Here is a 22,219-nt window from a genome sequence, read left to right as displayed (position 1 = left end):
ATCTACGCGCACACCAGTGTCTGCTACAGCGACAGCCTGACGTGAATCCCGGGCGCCAACAACATCGGCGTTCATCAGACGTCGTGTGTTGATTTGAAATAAGCTAGAAGAGTTCTTCCAAGAGAGTGAATAAAGTAATCGTCACTGACAGAAATCAAGTACCACAGTAAGCCACATTTCATACGTAGTGTGCCAACATATGGCTTGCGAAGCCCCAGCATCGATTTCCTTCACTGTCATAATTTATGTAGTGCGATCTCAGAATTTCCCGATTTTTCTTTTCGTGAAAGCATGTTGGGAAAGGCAAGATGAGAGGCGACAAGTCAGAATGGAAATTATATTTGAAGGCTTGAGCCACAAACATCGAGATCATATAATAAAAATTCGGAAAACTAGCAAATACACACCGGGAAACATTAGTTCACAAGAGAGCCCCAACCAAGCAGCATATGAGCAATTAAGGCCTACCATGCATGAAGTGGTGCAAAATTAGTTTATAAAGCAAGAAGACATGGTGAACATGCACACACAACGACAGAAGACGTGTATGAAAAGGCCGAAGCACGTGCTTCGTAATTGACGGGGTCAAACTGCTATTTTCGAGGCATGTTTCGTCCAACATGCGCGAGCTAACTGCGCACGCAGTGCCTTTTGAATTCCCGCTGAGTCACGTGCCAGAGTACTTTGGTCGCAGAAACGCGTTCCGTTTTATGTCTGCCTGAAATAGTACGCAGTGACAGCGACGTGCCTGAACCAATCAAAAACAATCTGATTAAATGCCACAAAAAAAGGAACTTTCGTTAAAGATGCTACTCTTGGTCACGACGTCAAAACTACGTTAATTCAAAGAAAAGCTTACAAACCATGCAAAGAGAGCGTTCACCTGTATACGCGTTACGCTTTGCAGTACTCGTTCGCACTGAAGCAATTAGCCAGTTAAATCTCGTTAACATAACCAACCACAGAATTAAAATCACGTACCTTTAACGTACATGCAGATGCATTGGTTCAGGAGGGAAAAAAATACTAAAAATGGATACCGACCGACATGAGTTAGATTTCTCCTTTTTCTTCTTTTTTTTTTTCTCGAGAGACGCACGCAATATAATGTGGAATTTCACCATTTTGTCGAAGCGAAAGTGCACAGAAGCCCTTCAATCTGAATTTCTACAGCTTGCCCATCAGACGGCAGTTTGGTTATGCCCCTTTCGTGAAAAAGAGAAAGGGAGAGATAGTAGATGGTACTCCAATGTGCCAACTTGTATTTTAGGCAACAGATGGAACAATGAAGCGTTGTCGAATTCTGAGACTTTGAATTTCATTTTGCTAACACTTTCGAGAGGGGAACTCTCTTTGTCAGAGAAGTTTAATAACTTCTGTAAAAGAGTTTCTAAAGTTTCAGAATTCGGCGACCCTTCATTGTATTATATCTATACATATATGCAAAAGCTGTTTCAAGTCTGCAGTAGGTGATGAAAAAGCAACACCACATACACTGTGTCATATTGAAGGACGAAAGCTTCTACAGCCAACCGCACTTTCATGCGTACGTTTATTCCCACGAGATATCCGTTAATAGACAGTTTTAGTTGGGCGTCCGCAACCACCCACGTACCCAGCGTGCGAGGTCATGCGTACTTAAGGTAGGGACCTTATGCGTACTTAGCGAAGCACGCGCGCATGAAACGGCAATAGTTGGCCGGACGCAGAAGTTGAGAAGGGGATTGCTGACTTGCACGCGCAGGAGCCGGCAGTGTGCTACTCAGCGCCGCCATATGCCAGCTTCTGAAATTGTGTAGCCAATATCAACCGTCACGAAGTCAAACCACAAGCCGGAGCCAGAGCTTCGGCACGGGCCATATCGAAAAAATGCGCTCTCGTGGACACGCCGACAACGTCTCGCAAAGCCCGCAGAGCCCGCAGCGGACGCTACGCAGCTTTTGAAAAGCTGCGGGCCCACGCAAGAGACCGTGTGTGCTCTTGCGTACTGCGCATGCGCAGTGTCGCCTTCGCGGGTTTCCTGCGTACGCAGAGCTGCTGTGGACGCCAAACTAAAACTGTCTATTATTTCACTAAGTCGAGGTCCAGAGCGCATCTTCCACCTGTTCTGCAATGTAGGGAAATACGTTGATCGACGGAAAAATAGAACCGGTAAGTCCATGGACTCTCTCTCGTTCACGCCCCCCCCCCCCCCCCCCCCTCACACACACACAAAGAGCTATCAACATTCTGCCCATGCGCGTATTCTCCCTAACGATACTCGGTCTTTTCAATCTCAGAATAAAGAATGGCTGTAGATAAAACACAAGTGAATAGAAAGACGTTTACCGAGCTCCACATGCTCACGTCTCAGTGCACGTGTAATGACCGTTTACCAGAGATTGTATTAAGATGACGAGAGCACGCAATGGAAGAATTTAAAGAAAGTTTCGGTACCGACCAAGGACTGATGAAAAATAATTATCGAGCGAGATTGTTTTTTTTTTTTTTTTTTAGCTGTGGAAGAAACAAGGATAAGGATAAACGTCGCGGAGCTAGGGCAGCCATTGTCTCAAATGCATATAATGCGAAAGAAGGGAAATAAGATATTTGAAAACGCTGTACTATTGCACTTGAGAACCGCGACCACAAGTACAAGCGTCCGCGGTTGAAACAAAGGACTTTCCTATAACGCGCCGACTTCACAGACTGCTTGTGATGTATATTTAAAAGCTATATTCTCTTTCTCTTCGCAAATGTTTTGATGGGGTCATGACCAAGCTTCGAAGCTTGCGAGCGACTACAACACGCGTAGTAATTCGATATGTATTAATCGTTTAAGGGCTAGAATCAACAACTGCTGATTGCATAAATAGCAACTTCCATCACAGCATTTTATATCATAATTTCACCCCGCAGGTTTATTTTGGAACAAAGGTTATGGAAGGGGCTGTTGATTAACAAGCATGCCAAACGAAAAGGGACCTGAGCCATTTCCACAGCATGACAGGCCATCAAGACGTTGCTGATACTGTTAGAATGTAGTACGTGCGACCCCTGTACATAGCTGCAGATTGTCCGATACTGCCTCATCGCCACCGCAGTCCTCTTAACAACAACCCCGTGTATATCTCAAAGCTATAAACGGAGAGAAGAGCTGATAACAGGGCGAGGTGTTATCTATAGAAAACGAGAGATGCGGAGATTTCCCATAGCGAATGACGCGAATGCTCGGTGGGTAATCGAGTTAACAGCGGTACATATACTGCAGAATATCCAGTAAATATATATGCAGTATATACGCGGAATGCAGTATATATATATATATATATATATATATATGTGTGTGTGTGTGTGTGTGTGTGTGTGTGTGTGTGTGTGTGTGTGTGTGTGTGTGTGTGCAGAGTATCCTGCAGTAACTGCAGGATATTCAGCGGCGCAAAACAGGCGGGTTGTGCGGTTGGAGCGCGAGGTCGCGGGTTCCAATCCCGACCGCGGCGGCCACACTTCGATGGGGGATGAATGAAAGAAGAAAAAAACGAAAAAACAAACGCGAAAGAAAACGCCTGTGTAACGTGCTTTGGGTGCACGTTAAAGAGTCCCATGTTCTAATTTACAAATTATGGGGTTATAAATATCGCCCTAGTCTGTTTTCGCCGCTAATTATTCTGCAATATGCGTGAGCAACTCGCTCAAACCAAAACCCCGTTTAAGAGAGGTTACTACGCCGACATCCTCACCACTTGCTCCCTGTCCCTGTAATTGCAGAAAGCGAACACCGACCTCATCGCCAGAAAGGCGAGGAAAGAGCTGTGACTTGCGGAGCAGCGCCGCTCCGCTGCCGAGCAGCGCTCCGCGATTGTGAGCCGAGTCGGCGCGCGCGCGTGTGCGCCCGTGCGTGCGTGCGTGCGCGCGCGCGCCGGTTCGCGCTAGCTCTCGGCAGAAAGCAAACAAACCAATGCGCGAGGAGGAGGACGGAACGCGGCGGCGGCACGGCCGGCGGAAGGGTCTTTTGGAAACAAGGAGCAAACTTTTGTTCGCTTGGAGAGCGCTTGCCGTTTTCTGCTTTTTTTGCTCTCTGCCGCTTGGCGCCAACAACCCCGAGCTCCTCCGGCGCCCGGGCAGAAAAACAGAGCCAAAGAAGAGCGGTGGGGAAGGGAGGCCTCGCCGAGTATGAGGCCCGATAAAGTACGCGTCTACAACTGCGACGCTCGCGCGAAGGCAACAGTGAAAAACGTGCCACAAGCAGCGGCCGCGAACAAGCGGGACAAAGCGCAAAGACGCGCTCGTCTTCCGCCCTGCGCGCTTTGCGCGGCGATCTGGCCGTCTTTGTCTTTCGCTAGTGGACACGGGCTGGCCTGACTACTGGTCGCTGCGGGCCAAACGATATCACAAGCTCCCCTTCTCGATGGGTGGGAAAGCCTATGCCGAGCGCCAAATTTAAAACCTCCCCACCAAACATAGAACGCGCGCTCTACCGCAGACTTCCAGTGGCGTAAATGAACGACGTTTGAACGATCCGTGTCATCATGCAACAAAACAATTTCGCTTTGTATCCGACCAATGGGTCAGATTTCTACGAACATTACGTGACGATGCAGCGGCGCTGTGGGTTCGATCAACTCCAACCCAACCAGAGGCGAATCCACGGTAGCATCAAGGGGTCGTGCCCATCAACACAAATATGGAAAACGAGGGATGGGGCAGGGCCTCCTTTCTGGGTCCCGCTAGTGCTCCCGGTCCGTTTTAATGCGCAAGCATTATATGCCCCATTGAGCGAAAATCCGTCGTAGTCGGCGTGACCGAAAGATGGTATCAAAAATGGCCGACGGCGCCAAGAGTAAAAACACGTCAAAAATTGCTCAGATTAACGTCAAATTTTTCAGGGAGGTTCCTGTAAACGAAGGAAATTAATGGCTTTGAAAACATGCTTATTAATCAGCGCGAAAACAACGGAAGACACAGAGTTAGAGGAACACAGGACGAGCGAAAAGAACACTTGGTACATTTGGGTTTGGGTGGGAATCGAACCTGGGGTGCGAGACGAGCACACTTCCCCGACGCCACGGCGGCTCCACGGTTATGGCTGACTAAAGATCTGCGTAGTGCGTACGTCATTGCGCACGTCACGTCGTAGTCATCTGGCTGACTAAAGGTGTGGCCTAGTGCATGCGTCATTGGGCACGTGACGGCGTAGCCAATGGGGTGCGCCGCCAGCAATGGGGAGGAGGTGGCACCACGTCACGAGTGTATAACATGAGCGGCTTCATTCTGCGCCTCGGAAAGGCCCAATCAAAACGCTCAAAGCGCCTCAACGCGCTCGCTTGCACGCGAGGAGTTCATAACTCGAAGGACCGCTCATCAGCGTTCAACTGAACATTAATGCTTTCGCATTCACAACTCATAAGAAGTTCTTAGGTGTCCTGGGATTTTCTATTTTATTTTATTGAAGCCCTGCCCGTACAGCTCAGCTTACTACGTCATAAACAGAGAATAAAAAAATATATATATATAATTTTTTTAATGTTTTTCATGGTGAATAAATGATAGCGAGGCACTAGCAGTGCCTCGCTCACCAGACATGTAGTCAGGGTCTATTTTGCTCCATACCTGCATTGTACCTTAGACAGATGAAAGTATTCACATGAGGCTTAATTCTTGCGCCCCGAATAGGTACTCTCACAGCCCGAACGTCCCGATGATAAACCCCAACTCAGCTATTTCGTGCGCGACACGACTACGGCGACGAGCGACCGATCGCTCATTGAGCGCGGCCCGATCGCTCAATCTGCAGAATAATAGACTATACATCATTAAAGCATTATACGGTTTGTCTAAGTGCACAATTCTCACTTTCACCTTTCACGTGTACAAACATAGCTGTAAATTCAAGCGCAATGATCAAATATCACATTTGAGTGACTGCCTTCACGTGATCAGGCAACCACGTTTCATTTCTGGCGCCTTCGCGAAGAAATGAATCCATGCCAACTCGCCCAACCTTTCTTTCCTTCTGAATGCAGGTAATCATGGATAGAAAAAAAAAAAATGGTGCCGCGAGGGATTAGCATATGCTCCACGCTGTACTATACCGAGGCTCAATTGTTCCGTTCTGTAAATTATGAAGGCCGCTCATCGCCCTAAAGCGGCTCGAGCGACCAGCCAATGAAACACCGGCTACATCTGAGTGCGCATCATCGCTCATTCTCTGTGTATTGCGGGAAACAGGCAACCCTTGGCGGGCGCAGCGTCGGAGTGTTTCGCGGGCTCGATCATCACCGCTACAACTTGTGCAGCTGGAACCGCTGTATACAAAAACTTCAAAGCCGAATAAGCGCTGATCTTGTTCTCGTGGATTTGACGGACGGTCGAAAAGAAAAATACTTCTATTCGGTGCCTCACAATGCACTAACATGACAGAAATTTATGGTTTAATATGATGGCGAGATGTTTGGGCTGCAATGTAACGCCGGCGATCCCCATACCCGACGCAGTTACAGTTAAGCGATGGCAGCTCGTGGCATAGTTGTTAGCTGTAACTAGCTCACTAACAAGCAAGTTGTGATTGGCAAATGTTTGGCAGACTCACTTCGTGGCGTTGCGTCTAGTGCGCGGACCGGCGCGGCATCGTGCGCTGGATGACTCACAACTTGACAAGCTACGGCTTGCTTTCTGTTTGTCCCGCATCGCTGTGCGCGTCGCCATGTTCGCCCGACTAGTGAAGGACACACTGAACGATACGCCTGTAGATATTAGGCTTACTAAATGTCTGCCGAAAGGTACATGTCGCTGGGGAGCAGCAATTGTCGGCAATTCCAGCAAGGCTATAGACCCGCATGCAGCCGACAACTTCCTCCTCTGCAGTATAAACTGCGACCTCACCCGTTAACGCAGGCGTTTACTAGCTAGAAGCGCAGAAGGACAACCAACCGCAGTGAGTCCGCATCGCCTGCAGCCAGCGCTTATGTGTGGTTCCACGCGCAAGCAACAAACGGGCGCGACAGCGATCACGTGTCGAAACGTGTACTTTTACGTGCGATATAAGCAACTGACGCCACTAGAGCTTTAGTAAGTCTGTTTCACTTGCTGCGATCGTGCGATGCGAAACGCTCCGACGAGACGTTCAAGCGTCCGCTGCGAACACGACTCTATACCTGGCAGCGAGCGCGCGTCACACGTCAACACGTGCGTCGAGCACCCTGCCGCGCTATCGCTGGCGAGACGTAGCACGGCTGCTGCAGCACAGCCCTGCAGCCCAAACCAGCCCTGCAGCACAGGGCTGGTTTCTGCGTCAGCGGCCGCCGGAATCGCAGTAAAATCACCAGCGCATGAAACGACCTTTACAACAGGCTCGGTTACTCGGATAACGACACCTCAGAGAAGATATAGAGGAAAGAACAGAGGGGTGAACCAGAAACGAACATCCGTTTTACCACCCTACACTGGGGACGGTGAGATAGAAAGACAAGAGGGAAGCATAGGAAAGAGACACCGCCCATGTACACACGTACAGCCGCCAACAGAATGGAACACAGCGCAAGACAAACGACCACACACAGAAAGCTCAAGATAACGACAACACCAGCGTTGCCCAGCTCCTTCGGCCTGTTTTCGCAGCACATGCAGCCGACAATGATTACATTCAACTAACTCCCACCAATGAAACTCCCTAGCTAATTCAGTACCGACAGAAAATCTTGCGCCTTGCTTTTTTTCTTTTTTTTTTTGGTTAGCACAGGAGTGTCAAAGTGTAAAAACCGGTGTGTTTGAGTGTGGAGTGCGGGGGTCACGACTGGCAGAGGTGTGTGTGTGTGTGTGTGTGTGTGTGTGTGTGTGTGTGTGTGTGTGTGTGTGTGTGTGTGTGAGTGTGTGTGTGTGTGTGTGTGTGTGTGTGTGTGTGTGTGTGTGTGTGTGTGTGTGTGTGTGTGTGTGTGTGTGTGTGTGTGTGTGTGTGTGTGTGTGTGTGTGTGTGTGTGTACAATGAAGTAGACGCGCGTATGAAGCGGTTTATTGACGTTTCGGCCGGGGTCCGGCCGAAACGTCAATAAACCGTTCATACGCGCGTCTACTTCATTGTGAATATTTACCCGGACCCAGAAATGCTTTTTTTCTGGTATATATATATATATATATATATATATATATATATATATAATGTGGTGTCCGATCTAACTTTAGCGACCGTTTAAATATATGCAAATGCCACGTGGCATCACAGAACAAAGGTAACGTTGTTTGCCGTCGCTTGGCGATACTCAAACTATTTTTTTCATTTCGCCTAATTAGATATTTTGTCTTAATTAAGTAAGACAAAATATCTAATTTTATATTTAGATGAAAAGTGTCAATGAGAAAATTGTACAGCAACATGAGAAACTCTCCATACAGCTTTCTGTTGCTTACATGTGCCATTTTATGTTAGGCGAAACTTCAATCAAAGAAAAAAAAATTCATAATTTGAGGCGAAACAGCTTCACGCACAGACCGTTATACGAACAGTCGTTACGCAAACTTGTCGCAGAAAACGTAGCTCTGCAGCTGCTATGCGCAGTAAGGTCGGCACTGCATTCAGAATTCTGTTCGCGTGAGCAGAGGGAGAAGCGGGAATGCGGTTCGTGCTGCCCTGAGGTGAAAGCGCTATTTCTACATTGCGGGACATCTAGTACGGTTAGGTTTGTCACTCGCGTAAAGGTAATGGTAGCATGCAAGAGGTCTCCTGTCTGATGACACGGCGCTGCACTACGCCCCGGACTACCCTCATGAGTTGGGTGGTTGCTTCAGTGGTTGGTGTCGCATATCTACATACACGTATATATGTCCTTTGGAAACCACTCACTTGGCACCAAAAGTTGTGCGTGTCGTGCAACAGGAAGAGCCAAACGCTGTTAAACTTGATTCCCTCGTTTCGTTATTGGACAACTTTCTCAATGTCCTCGTTTCGCAAACTATAACTTCAGCAATCATGACGCAAGTTAGGAAACTTGCAAGCACAGTCGGCGGCTGCCAAATGCTCCGACCCAACAAGAGCTAAGGATTTGTAGCCGACAGTTGCGAACACTGAATGAGAGGTTGTTTCAGTATTCGTGCGTCTTTTCTATTGGTCAGGTAACATTGGTAGTTCTAGCCACCCTACCATTGAGCAGGGCAATTTCAGAAAAGCAGGGGGGAGGAGAGTCCACATATTCCCTGGTTATTTACCAGCTTTAATACCTCCACCCGTCACTTCCTCCCCAAGCCTTTTTCGCAGCGAATAATCCGGATCGCTACATGATTAGTCAGCGAAAAAAAAAAAAAGTAAAACAACACGCGTCATACGACGAAGCTAGCTTTTACACAGGGCAAAAGCAAAGCCCTTCGACGTCCTGTGCATTTCTGTGAATGCTAGTGAAGCGCTGGACCAGCGTTCGTATAGTGTGAACATCCTAACTACTTTCACGGTTAACTATGATGCACATAGATTTGGAAACATCATTTATCGTTCTGCTAAAACCAACCAGCTCGGCTTACGACTTCAAGTCGAGCCCGACATAAGCCGCTCGCAACACAGTCGGCTGTGAATGGGCACTCTTGGATGCTTACCCCACCCAGAATACGTGAATAGGAGACATCCGCAACGGTAATAGAATTCAGAGGCACGCACGGTTGCTTAACGCCATGCGCACTCGAAAGTTTCTCGTTTATTCCGGGCAAAGTGGGTTTGCGTGACGAAGGAAACCACTCGAGTGATAAGCGCAGTTAATAAAGATTCAATCATAGCCGGCCACCATGCCGTTACGTTGGTCTCCAGCAAAACCTGGATAGCTGCACAAGGGGCACAGCTTCGCGCCCGCTGCGCTCCCAACAAGCGAGCGAGCACGGGTCAGACGTGCGTGCACGAGAGCTCCGAGAGCAGAACCGGCAGGCGCCGCGTCCGGCATCGTAGACGCCCCCTGCCATGAATTGAAAGCGGACGCCTGGCGCCACCTTGCGACGCTCTCTGTACTCTCAACAAGAGTTCCGCGTTTTGGCTCAACAAGGACAGATGGCGCGGCGAATAATGGAGCGAGTTCGCGCGCGCGCTATGAGCGCTCCGGGCGTATTCTGTTGTTTGCGTTCTACGTTTGTCGAAATTTCTCACCAGCGTCGCGAATACTGGTAACGCCATTACTATACAGACTGGGATACATAGCGCAAAAAATGACACAGGGACAAGCAGGAACACAGGACGAGCGCTCGTCCTGTGTTCCTGCCTGTCCCTGTGTCATTTTTGCCCTATGTATTCCAGTCTGTATGTATCCCACCAACACGCCCAACCTTCTTCCATGCTAAAGCCATAACTATCTCAGATTATTCAGACTGGGCAACATTCTATATTCAGGTGATGCAGTTAAGATCAACGACTGTTCTCGTAAGGCAGACCATGATAATGACTGTGGCCACAACCATACCCACTCGCGATGGAACCGCGTTATCCTGCGCCTATGCAAAATCCTGAGAAATTTTCCGAGGAATAATAAGAACGGCGCATTAAACATGCCAGATTCGATAAGGCGATAAGGAATTAAGAAAGAAACGGTGTGATTCTGAAAAAGGAAGAAAAACCAAAGAAAGAAAGAAAGAAAGAAAGAAAGAAAGAAAGAAAGAAAGAAAGAAAACTAGCGTTGCTGGACTCTTGCCCACTCCCCCACTATTATTATTTTACCACTACTCTAGTACTTAACGAAGAAGGATGCCCAGCAAGGGGCATATAAGAACTGGCAAACTGAACCAGAAATTTACAACGCAGCGCTCACCTCTGTAATATTTATGCAACTTATACTGCTACGAAAATACGGGCAGCAGTGACTCAATGCAAGCTGATACAACTTAAAAAACACTTTGAGGCTTACCATGGCTTTTTAATGTATTGACTGACAAAAAGCTTGTTTTTCCAACGTCTGATTAACAGCTCTCTTTCTCTCTCTCGCACGCGTATACACTATTTTTTGAAAGCAATCTGAAAATCCAAAGCTGCACAATGCTCAGCTGCGGCTTGCTTGTGAAGGACCACTGAGACGTGCTGTGGCCAGATAACTCTGGTGGACCTTCTCTAGCTTACCGCGCTTAAAGACGCTGGCAGCCAACTATCTCTGCCAAGAGGCGCTCTCGTGTGAAATGTTGCCCTTGTGGCCGCACCTGATACATCAGCGTCGAGAGAGCGACGAATTCGAAGTAAGTAAGTGGCAGTTAAAACATACTACTCGGTCAGCACCTATTTCATTCCATTCGGTAGCTTAGCTCTCTAAAGAGCGCACGTAAAAGCTGGCTTCACCACAACAGGAGGCTTTGTGAGGAGAAGCCAGCTTCAGTGATTCCCAACGTTGCACTGTTTCTACGGGGAGTTTCATTGCAACACAAATTATACGGGAGCTCAAGGCGGCGTCACCGTTCGCGCCGCCGCCGTGCTGTCGTGGCATCGACGAGCATCCGCGGCCCGCGCGTGTAGGGTTAAAAGGTCTCCAGAGACGCGTAGTGCTTTTGGCTGCAAAAGTGACGAACCCAATAGGACGCACCATCGCGCTCCGCTCAGTCGTCTCTGCCTGAGCCAGGGCTGCTTTCTGGTTTCCGCTGCTGGCATGAGCCTTGTGCGCGCATCCATAAGCATTCTTGCTGAGCAGCCGTGTGCATACCACACCATGGTGCGTACAGTGGTCTGAGCGGAACAGACAATAAAGGTCCAGCTGGGCCTACCTAATCCTTTCTTAGAGCGCTGACAGAGGCAGGCGGTTTTCCTTCGGTTTCACCTCGCGCACCATCAAGATGCGACGGCTGCAATGCCGCTGACGGCTCGCCTCATCACACCAGCGTTTTGAGACGCCTTCAGCATGACGCTAGACCTCGCTATCGCTTTCAGTGCTTCACCTGCGTGAGCAATTGCCAGCGTCTTAAAACAAAGCTAAGCCGTCTGTGCGAGCGAAACCAACTGCATGTTGTCAGCAACTTCCTGGAGAATTCTTCATTATTTTTTATTGTTTCTATAGAATAATTACTAGCAAGCAACTAGCTAACTATTTCATTATTGACTGCATGGCCACGGCCCCAATACAATTATCTTAGAAGAGATTTGGAAACATCATTTAATGCTTTCCTAAAGCTCTGCACTGCACTGCACTGCACTGCACTGCTATAAAACGTTCTGCATGACGTCGGTAACGAGCGCTGCATGGACAGTCGCTATTCCACTGATGCGCGCCAGAGTGGCACACTGCAGACTGAAGTCCGGCGTTGTTGTTTTAAAGTAATTTGCTAAAGATGAACTACGCCACTGTTCTGTAGAGTAGTAAAACTCAAGTACTTAATTCAGGTAACACCGGCATTAAGCTTCAAAGGTTGCGGCATTTGCTAGTATGCTGGCGTGCGGACCTACGTCTAACTGTTAAGCTGATTGATAGGATTTAACGCACCAGGGGTTATTTAACGTGTGCCCAATGCTTGGTACGCGAGCATTTCTGCGTTTCGCCGCCATAGAAACGCAGCTGCCGCAATCAGTGATCAAACCCGCGACCTCGATCGAGCTCAGCTGCAGAACACCACAGTCCACCGGGGCTGGCGAACTATATAGGCATCTGGCCTATGACAAGGCACACATCTGCTTCACATTTAGCAAAATAATATTTGGCGCTGAAAATTGGATAGGGTTACCGGTGACGAATTTTTCTGTGGGTGGTGAATTTATTTCGGATAAGGTAACGATTCCGCTACAACCATTTTCCTTTTTGCTAGGGGTGTGCGAATATTCGAAACTTACTAATAACGCGTAGAATATTAGCCCATTCAGTTCGGTCTACGAATCTAATAGTTACAATTCGTAAATACGAATATTTTTCTAATAGTTTTCTAATAATTTGGTATATCTCAACTCGCAAACTGCGCACATCAAGCATAATATTGGAGTAAAATCGCAGCATCTATAATTCTGGTGGTCATAGTAGACATTAAACGCGAGAAGTTACCAGTGGAAAGGGCTACGTCGCTCACCTTTCTGGCTAAACCGCTACTATTCGTATTCACCAATGATTCCCGTGCAGGTGAATCAACTGGTTATTTGCCCCTAATGATTCATTTGCGTTCTTAATAAACAACGATTCATAAGGGGCATTATAATGACAGAAACTCGCGAACCTCGTAAATGTACTAGGATGTGAAAATCGTTTTATATTACTGGTGGGAACGGCAGTTCACTATTCGAGAACTATTCGAAACGTATTCGATATCCGATTCCATTCGATTCGCTTTGCACACTATTCGGTTCGTATTCGATTCGATTTCGAAAATTACCATTCGCAACACCCCATGCTTATTGCACTGCGATAGTAGTTCGAGCAGCGCTCCGTGTACGTTGTCAACGGGATCGGTCGGTCGCGAGGGGTGGATGGAAAGATGAGAACAAAATCGAGCGAAAGGAATCTGTAAACAGTAGACGTATATATAAAACTCATTCTAATAAGTTCTACGCTGTTACGAAGTATACCGCACCGTCTTAAAGAAGAATAAAGTTGTTTCTCTCTCCGCTGTTTTAATGAAGGACGACAGTTACAAGAACTTTAGCACAAGGGAGTTCGCACAGCAAGGCGGCAATGTTTTAAAAGGGCGCTTCACTGAGCATGCATTTGTTTGTCATAACTGATTCGGTTCTCAGTGATGTCTGTTAAAATCAAGACCAAGACGACATGTCTGGCAAGTTGTACGAGAGCGGAGGTACCTGGACTGGCACTCGATTTTATTCGTCAGGAGCCACTTCATCGCTGCACCCCATGGTTTGAGACTCGAAGGCAGCCCTTCTAAGTATTCAAAGTTCAATGCGCCGCGGATGTCATGAATAAAATTCATCAACGATAAGACATTTACACCATCGAGCAACAAAACTTTATCAATGACTGCCAGTACACTGTGATGACAGTGGAAACGATCGCGCCGACGAATCCGCCCATTCTGCGCACGACAGCAGAAGATATGTTTCAATTCCACTCGGAAGATCAGATGCAGGAGCTACACTTCGCTCGGTGGCACGCGATAGTATAGTTGGCCTCGTCGAACTCAACGAGTTTCGCGAACAGTCGCCTATACATTCACTGGCTCCTGACTTGAAGATCTACCTATACCGCCTGGGCTACCAGAAATCTTGCTGTACCGCCTGTGGCTTCGTGTCGCGTTCATCAAGTCACGCTCGTTCATAACTGGATGGGCCGACAGCCCTATATCTGTGACACTTGTGGCTGTGAATAAACACTGTGCATCTGCCCACGCTTTAGTACGGAGAAGCAGGTGCTGTGCGTACCGCGTTAGAGACACTGACAGGTCGGCCACTGTCAGAGCAAAATGTACTTGGACAGTGGTCCCAACGGGCGTGTGCTCTAAAGGCAGCCAGAGCGCTAGTTCGCGTCATGCAGTCTACGGACCTGCGAGATAGGCTGCGATAAAGACGTGTGCCGCTTCAATTTTGTGCGCCGACTCCCGTTTCGATACTCGTCTTTCTTCGTTTTTATCCCTTTACATCCCTTTTCCCCCGTGCAGGGTACACTGTAAACGAAAATAAACCCACTTGGGAGTTCTTAACAGGTGATGTGCCCATAGAGTTTCTCACTATATATAATACCTAGACGGAAATCTGGCGCCACCGTCTATGGGAGTTTCCTATATAAAGGGCGCTGTGCTGTCATGGGAATGACGGTATATGTGTCTGCGAGGCTTGTGTTGGCTGGTGTTCTAAGAGGCTTCGTCTAAAACGTGAATATGGCTACACAAATAACACGTCCTTAAAGTAGAATCTTCGTAAATTTTTTCTACATCTTCCAGTGACGTTTACTCACCTACAATACATAACCAAGCAAAGAAAAGCAAGAACAAAGGACAAACTGTTCGAAAGCGAGCGAGAATGTCGTCTGTCCTCCAACTTTAGCGGACCGCTGATACTTTTTACGTTTCATATAACTGTACATGCAATAACAAGTTATCATAATTAAACAAAACATGTTTTTGTGTAATAATAATGATAAAACAGCTTTATAAGTGCTGTTTTAGCAGAACACGAATCATTGTGACAGACGGAACGCTGCTTGCCAGCAGGCGCGTCTTCAAGGTGTCCGCTCTCCGGGAACGATGCCAATCTGAAGTCACAATATACCGGCATCCCCATGCATACCAGCGCAGCAGCGCCAGATTTCCCTATAGGTAATACAGTGAGAAACTATGGATGTGCCCTAAAACCTCTTCATCCTTGAATATTTACTCCGATTTATGGGAGAAATACAGTGACATTCGCTCGTTTCACTCCGTTGGCTAGCTGCGGGAGGATTGAGGCGACATGACGCGATTTTACTCCGATTCAGAATATTGTTCTCTTGTGAAAACACCGCACGGGGAGTTTTAAAAAAACTCCTCCCGACGAAAAGAGTTGGTCGCGTGGCACTTCCCATGAGGCTGTGCGCCGCGCCAGCGACCGGCCGCGTTCAGCGGGTCGGCAGTGCTCATGGCTGACGGTTTATTTACATCTGTGAGGTGGCGTTGTGAGACAGATTTTCGACAATTTGTTTCCAGTATTTACTTCCAGAAAGTGTTATAGCTGTACCTGAAGTTCACTGTATCTCACCTTCAAGTACGTTAGCTGTTATAACTTTGCTGAAAACGATGAATGGAAGAGCAACGTTTTCAAGTGCGGAAAAAGGCTTAGGTGTATACCTCGAAGCTGCTCATTGGTGAGATTTAGGTTAGGGGACGCAAGCAGCTTGCGTACGCAAAAACTAGTGGCGATGGTACTGCGCATGCGTAGACCCAAACGTAGGTGTCTGCGCATGCGCAGTGCCGTGGCCCCTAGTTCTTGCGCACGCAAGCCGCTTGCGTCCCCTAATCTAAAACTCTGACTCGTGATATCGACTCACGTTTCTGACTGTGCTTTCGTGTTGCCTGACCTAGGCTTGCGTTCTTCAGTACGTGAACTGCGACTTTTATGTCCTTGTAAGCACATGCTGACAACGTCCGGCGTAATGTTTGAAAGGAACGCGTAGCAGTGGCAACAGCACCCACTGTTCGAGCGACGACGTCCGTGCTAGTCACACATGAATGGCATATTCCAAGTTCGTTGCGGTGCTGTGTTGCCAGTGAGAAAGAACGGAGTGCAAGCAATATTTATGCGTCTGTGTACGGATATCGTCGCTCAAGAAAAACAGTAGGACATAAGTATATGTACTGTAAATAACGCTTCTTACTGAGCGGTGTGAATAAAATTCTTATCGCGCAGTTCTGTTTTGATCACGTTGTTGCTTCCGATATTGCATTAACATTGATATGGAAGCATGCCTGCTGGCTCCGAGTATGAGGATTCGTTCGACAGCGATGTAGTTCCTTTTCACAACCGAGAGACATTGCTTGGACGCTGAGCAAGTAATGAGATCAGAAAAATGTATGACTACGCTCTTTTCGGTGTTACGTCGGCTGCTGCGGGTCATGTTCACACGTAATAAATTCTTGCTACGCCACCACTATTTCGCATAAAGTTAATTTTGTCATGAAGCACATGTACTTATACTGTAACTAACGCACTACTTTTTGGCCGCGAACGTCGGCAGTGTCGCTTCAGCACAAGTCGCTTCAGCACTCACAGAAAGGCATGCTAATTTTGAAAAATATGCCATTAACTTTGTTTTCCCACTATTCTGAATTAACAGTTTTGTGTTGATTGATGTACTCTGTTAAGTTGAGAGAGGCAGTTCTCGTATGAGAGAGCATGTGAGTCGCAATTCTGAAAACAGCACAGCTGCTCACTAGGCGGTTTCGAGGCACACAGTATCGTGGTTATATATATGGGGCTCTTGCATTGCCCAGGGGGCGCTGCGAAAATGGTGCTAAAAAGCGCCCTTTGTCCTGAACTGGGCAGTACCAAGCTCGGTCGTCTGCTTCGGAAAGCACGTTTACAATACGGACCCGCCACTTTCGCTTTTATTGTACCACGGCTTGCAGCGAATATCGGGCGCCGAAGATTTTTTCAGTGGTGGCACGTTGCGTAAAGGCAATAAATTATGCAACGCCGAATACGTGCACGCCGTTCAAGAAATAAGCGGCGAAGTTTTAGCGCGGTGTCAATCGCAAGTGAAGCGAGTCACGTACGAAGTTGAACTTCAGGTAACGTTTGCACGCTGCTAGATTCAGGCGCACAAACGCGAGGAAATGCTTGCTACAAACGAATTCACAGCAGCGATAAGCAGACATCATGTGTACGGAACTGCTAGAGCGCACGACGGTACGGGCCGCGACGGCAACGGTCTTTCGACATGCCACGCAACGGCGGGCCTCCTGCAATCTTTGTTGACTGCATGCCGCTAGACAAGTAGTTATGGCTGCACTGTAGTAGCGGCCATCTGTCCCTTTAGCAACTGATAAATAACTGATGCAATGCATATGAGCTCGCAGTACCGTCTGTGCGAATCGCGCTGCAGCGCGAGCTCGTGCGCTGCTCGCTTGATGTAGCTTTTAATGACAGCGCTCGAACATCGGTGTGCTGCAATCAATACTACCTTGCGGCGCTGCCTCGATGTGCTGGCTTGAGGTCCACGATGAGTACATTTAACTCTCTAACCTGTGCTGCTCGTAATGGGGTAGTGAATTGTCACCGAATCAGCCCGACGATTTGTGGTCATTTGCACACACCTGGTCACTTGACCACTTCGCACCAGTCGAATTGTTAATTGTCGCTGTGGCCAGGTCTCGAATCGTGAATCACCGAATCACCAGCCATGCCTGCTGCTATGTCGGTCTGCCGTCGGGACTGTAGGTGCAAGAGACCGAATTTTAGAACGCAGATAATCAAGCAAGCTTCAAGACAGGCGAAGCAGTCAGCATGGCGCGAAGTTTCGCTTACCCAGCGCGACGAACTGCAGCTATCTAGCGCGCCCGACGCTCCGCTTCGTGAGGCCTTGAAGGAAAGCGGCAGAATCTGATGTTGGGATTCAGGCCTTCTTGTTCATGGCAGCCCACGACGCAGAAGTAACGACGGTGACGCTTTTTCGAGGCTGAGCTAGGTCTCTCCGGATCGGCGTCGCCGATTCCTTCTGCTTCCAGCATTACGTCTCACGGAGAATCCGTTTTCGTTAAACTATAGGCTGCGGCTAGCTCGCAGCGTGGTCGGCGTGGTGTGTGAGAAGTGACGAGCCTTTTCGCAGTTGCAACAGGGCAGAAAAAAGTGCGAATCGACGCAAAACTCGGGTTAGAAACGTGCTTCGTCACAGCCAGGGCTCAATACTACCCAAGCCGGTACTACCCAGATAACGTTTCGCGCGCCGCCACCAGGCGCCGCTACTACACCTCAAACTCCAGCGCAAGACGCCCATACTGGCAGCGTTACTTCTTGTATGTCGCGAGTACGTTGGATGTCTTTCAAAGTTCTGCATTGTGCGTTTCTCAAACGTTTATGTATGCCATGGTTGATGTGCTTTCATTGACTTGTTTCGTTGAATTTGACGCGGTCTTGTGTGCATATTTCGAAATTTGACCACTAGCATCTGCATGCAGAAATCTTCACGCAAGCTGGCGCGGTAGCTCCTTTTATACTCCTGTGTCACATCGAAAACACTCCGTCCAGTGGGAAGTAAAAAAAAATAAATAAAGACAGCCCATGGTTCCATGCAAAAATTCCGCTCGCAAGGAGTAAAATTCTACTCCGATCATACGGAGTAGAATAAACTCCCAAACGGAAGGCCGCTACAGAGGACAAGCATTAAGCAGGAGACACACGGTACGATTCCGCGTCCGATCCGACGTGCGGCGCCGCATGCTCCGGCGTGCGGCATACGACGATTCGGGGCACACGGTGCGTGCATCCGAAAGATTGAGCGGCGCGTAAGCTCCGCCCAGATCCAGCCCCCCAGCTTGACTTCATAGCCACGTCGAGAAACGCAATATAAACAACTCTGCACAGCACTGCTTCGCTTTAAGCGAACACTGTCAATAAAATTATGACCCTGCGAGTGACAAAACACTTCACGACGGCGCGTTGTCCACTGACGACTCCGCTAACAGCCAGCGATAGGGCCGGTAGGCCTAGCTAGGCCGACGCCGCGGCCGACGGCGCTTACGTTCCAACCCGAGCTCGTCGAAGAGCGCTTATGTTTGCCAAAACAATTAACACAGTACACTTAGGTCGCCCGTGATTAAATACAATTGGTTTACTCGACGCAGTCGTTGCGAAGGGCAAACGTGCAAGTGAAGCGAGCAGCCTCGCTCAGACGGTCGGTGTGTGATGTCTGCCCGCGAAATGCCCTCGCGTCGCGGCTCCCGATCGCGCCAGTAGCTTAGTGCTAGCGTACTAGGCGCTGCTTTGCATAACAGGCACACATTCGAGATAAGTTTACTGAACTGGTAACTATTTCGTGTCGGAAACAAACTGTAGCAGGCAAGGAAAAAAAAAAAAAACACTGCGAGAAACCGGCCAGCCAGCGCCGCCTCCGTGCAGGGAACGTCAGAGAACGTCACATGCCAGCCGCGCTGTCATTGGCTGCGGCCAGACGACGTTGCGGCTGTCGGACGCGTCGGACGATGAAAATCTGCCCGGTTTGTCGTACGCCGGACGTCCGATCCGGCGCTTCGGCACGGCAAAACACCTCGATTCCGGCTGCCGTTCCGGCGCATCGGACGCCGGATCGGACACCGAATCGGACCGTGTGTCTCCCGCTTTATACTCCCACCTGAGAGTTATTTCCGTTTACAGTGTAGCTATACCGGCTTTTCCTCGTTAATCTCCCTGCGTTTCCTTCGTTTATCAGTCTCTCTGAATCGGTTTAACCGGTTTCATTGCAACAGCCAATAAGACGATCGGCTCCCGGGACTGTTCGTGTCAGGATCGGAACCAAATACGATTATCGGCGACATCGTTTGTTCACAAAATACTGCCTGGAGGCGATAGTCGTCTGGAAAGCATTTGGAGCGAACGCACGCCGCTCAATCCAGGTAGAGCGTCCCAGGATATAGCAAGTTCGTTTAGATGCGCTTCAATATAAATCTAACGTCTGCTAGGCGCTTGTTAGGTACATTTTTACTGCATGATAAGTTTCACGCCCCGCTCTTCCAACAATCGCACCCGAGTTATATACCCTGCCTTTTTTCTCTCTCTCTCTTTTCTTTCTTTTGCGAAGTTTGTGCCACAGCATTTGTTTGCACTCTGTTGCAGCAACCAACCCTTCTGCTGCGAACCGTACATTCCTTCTCGATACCATTGTTACATTATAGTTATTTTTTGTTATATGTGCATTTACAACCACTTTTTCGATGCACTACGCGGGTCCCTGTCTCAACCATGCTCGAACGCGTCCACACTAAAGGACATGATGAAAGTACGATAATGCGGTAATATATTTGTTAACATCTAAACAATTCAACTGAGGTAGTGCGGCTGAAGCTATTAGCATTAGCAGTCGCAGTCGCAGCGAATAACGGATTTTGCAGTAACGAAGTATGAGTAACGAGGACTCCCCCTCAATCATTTACCGCCACGCCGAAAGCATCCTTTCACGGCGCCGTTAATTGATCGGTCGATGCTCGCGCGATAACTTCCACTGACAGACATAGACGCTTTACAGCGCCGCCGCATGGGAGCTGCCATTAACGAGCACGTGACTGCGCCACCCTCATCTGCCTTCTGGCCTTTTTTGGACAGCATACAATGCACTGAGTTAATCCTGAAAGGCGCTGTTTTTGCTGTTGGGCGAATAATTAGTTTTCCAGTGACACAGTGATTTCGATAGAAATCGCGAACGAAACGTTAATGGCTGTTTATAATTCACACGGGGTCTTATTTCGGTCTGATGATGCACTAATAGTACTCTATCTAGGCGTGTACGCCGAGATAGAGTACAATAGGGATAGTGTGAGGGGGGGGGGGGGTCGCTTCTGACGAAGCAACACACGATTTTCCGCATAGAGAGTACTGATAGTTTTTATGTTACTTCAATCGTGCGTAATTCGTCGTAACAATGCTTACCTGCGCGAAGTCTATTGGTTTTATCTTCACTCTCCCTCTAGTTGCCACAATCGGTTCTAAACACGCAAGGGACCAGTACCCTCGGATACACACGAACAGCGAGCACAAATAGAAAAAAAGCCGCTCATGCATAGGGACGCGTCCACTGCGTTACGCTACTGTTATGTTAGCTTATTGGTCGTGGAATTAGCCATTCGGGTTAAGATTCGGGTGCTGTGTGACATGTACCTCAAATTCGCTATCTATTTCACGCTTCGATGAAACGGCATTACGTAGATTTTTGGTGATGTGTCACTTGTTCCGAGAACATTTGTTTGTGCTGAAATATCAACATTTCTTATCGGTGTACTTCCCTTAACATAGCTGGGAATATATGTTTATGTGACCAGGGGGACGTCTCCAGTTCAGCGCGTTCCACTACGGTTACTGCGTGCTCACAATCATCGCACTTCTTTGTCTATCTCTATCACTCTCGTCTTCATGTTCCCATTTTCCCTTCTCCCAGCGTAGGGTAGCCAACCGGACTCTTGACTGGTTAACTTCTCTACCTTCTTTCTTATCACTCACTCACTCACTCACTCACTCACTCACTCACTCACTCACTCACTCACTCACTCACTCACTACGGTTAGGCTTTTTTAAAGGGACACTAAAGGCAAATATTAGGTCAAGCTAAGTGGTAGATTAGTACTCGAGAACGTGTAAGGCGTCAATATTATCGTGAAAAGAGCTTTAGTAATGGAGAAATTGAGGTAAATGCAGGACACGATTAGAGATTTCCCCGGTAAAGAGCCAGTAACGAGCGGCCATTAGCCCGATGGCGTAGGTACTCTTCTTTATAATTATTTCACTAGTACTTAACGACTCGCAATAAAAACATCATTATATTGCATTAAAATACGGCAGAAAATTTTTATTGTCCAGATCTATTCGATTAAAATAAAGAAAGAGCTGACTGACGTTTATTTGTTTATTTATTTATTTATTTACAGATACTGCAGCCCAGAAGGGCTATTGCAGGAGTGGGTGAATACAATATGTGGAAAATACAAATCACAACACAAAAGAAGCATATGTGAGTAACATGGCTAAGGGGAGCACTCAATAGCATCCCCAAATTCTCTATGTGGTAAACAACGGATGGAACCAGGCAGATCATTCCAGAGTTCAATAGTCCTAGGAAAAAAAACTGTATTAAATGTGTTGGTGCGAGCAAAAAAGACCGATAAATTTAAGTGATTGCTGTTTTTTGTG

At 48.0% G+C, this 22,219-nt stretch overlaps 1 protein-coding gene and 1 long non-coding RNA gene across 5 annotated transcripts in view; one reads left to right on the top strand and one right to left on the bottom strand.

Annotated features, from left to right (window-relative positions):
* Positions 1–22,219, bottom strand: part of LOC126543093 (LIM domain-binding protein 2-like) — a 331,870-nt gene that overhangs the window by 98,048 nt on the left and 211,603 nt on the right. The window lies entirely within an intron of this gene.
* LOC129380500 (uncharacterized) overlaps positions 601–22,219 on the top strand; it is a 67,062-nt gene continuing 45,443 nt past the window's right edge. Inside the window, exons 1-2 of the long non-coding RNA XR_008608582.1 lie at positions 601–2,151; positions 21,958–22,040. This is a non-coding gene — a long non-coding RNA (uncharacterized lncRNA). The remainder of the gene's footprint in view (positions 2,152–21,957; positions 22,041–22,219) is intronic.

The sequence above is a fragment of the Dermacentor andersoni genome, chromosome 1 (genome assembly GCF_023375885.2).
Source record: "Dermacentor andersoni chromosome 1, qqDerAnde1_hic_scaffold, whole genome shotgun sequence".
Classification (NCBI taxonomy): Eukaryota; Metazoa; Arthropoda; class Arachnida; order Ixodida; family Ixodidae; genus Dermacentor; species Dermacentor andersoni.
Note: the sequence above shows the minus strand (reverse complement) of the source record. Positions and strands in the feature narration are given on the sequence as shown.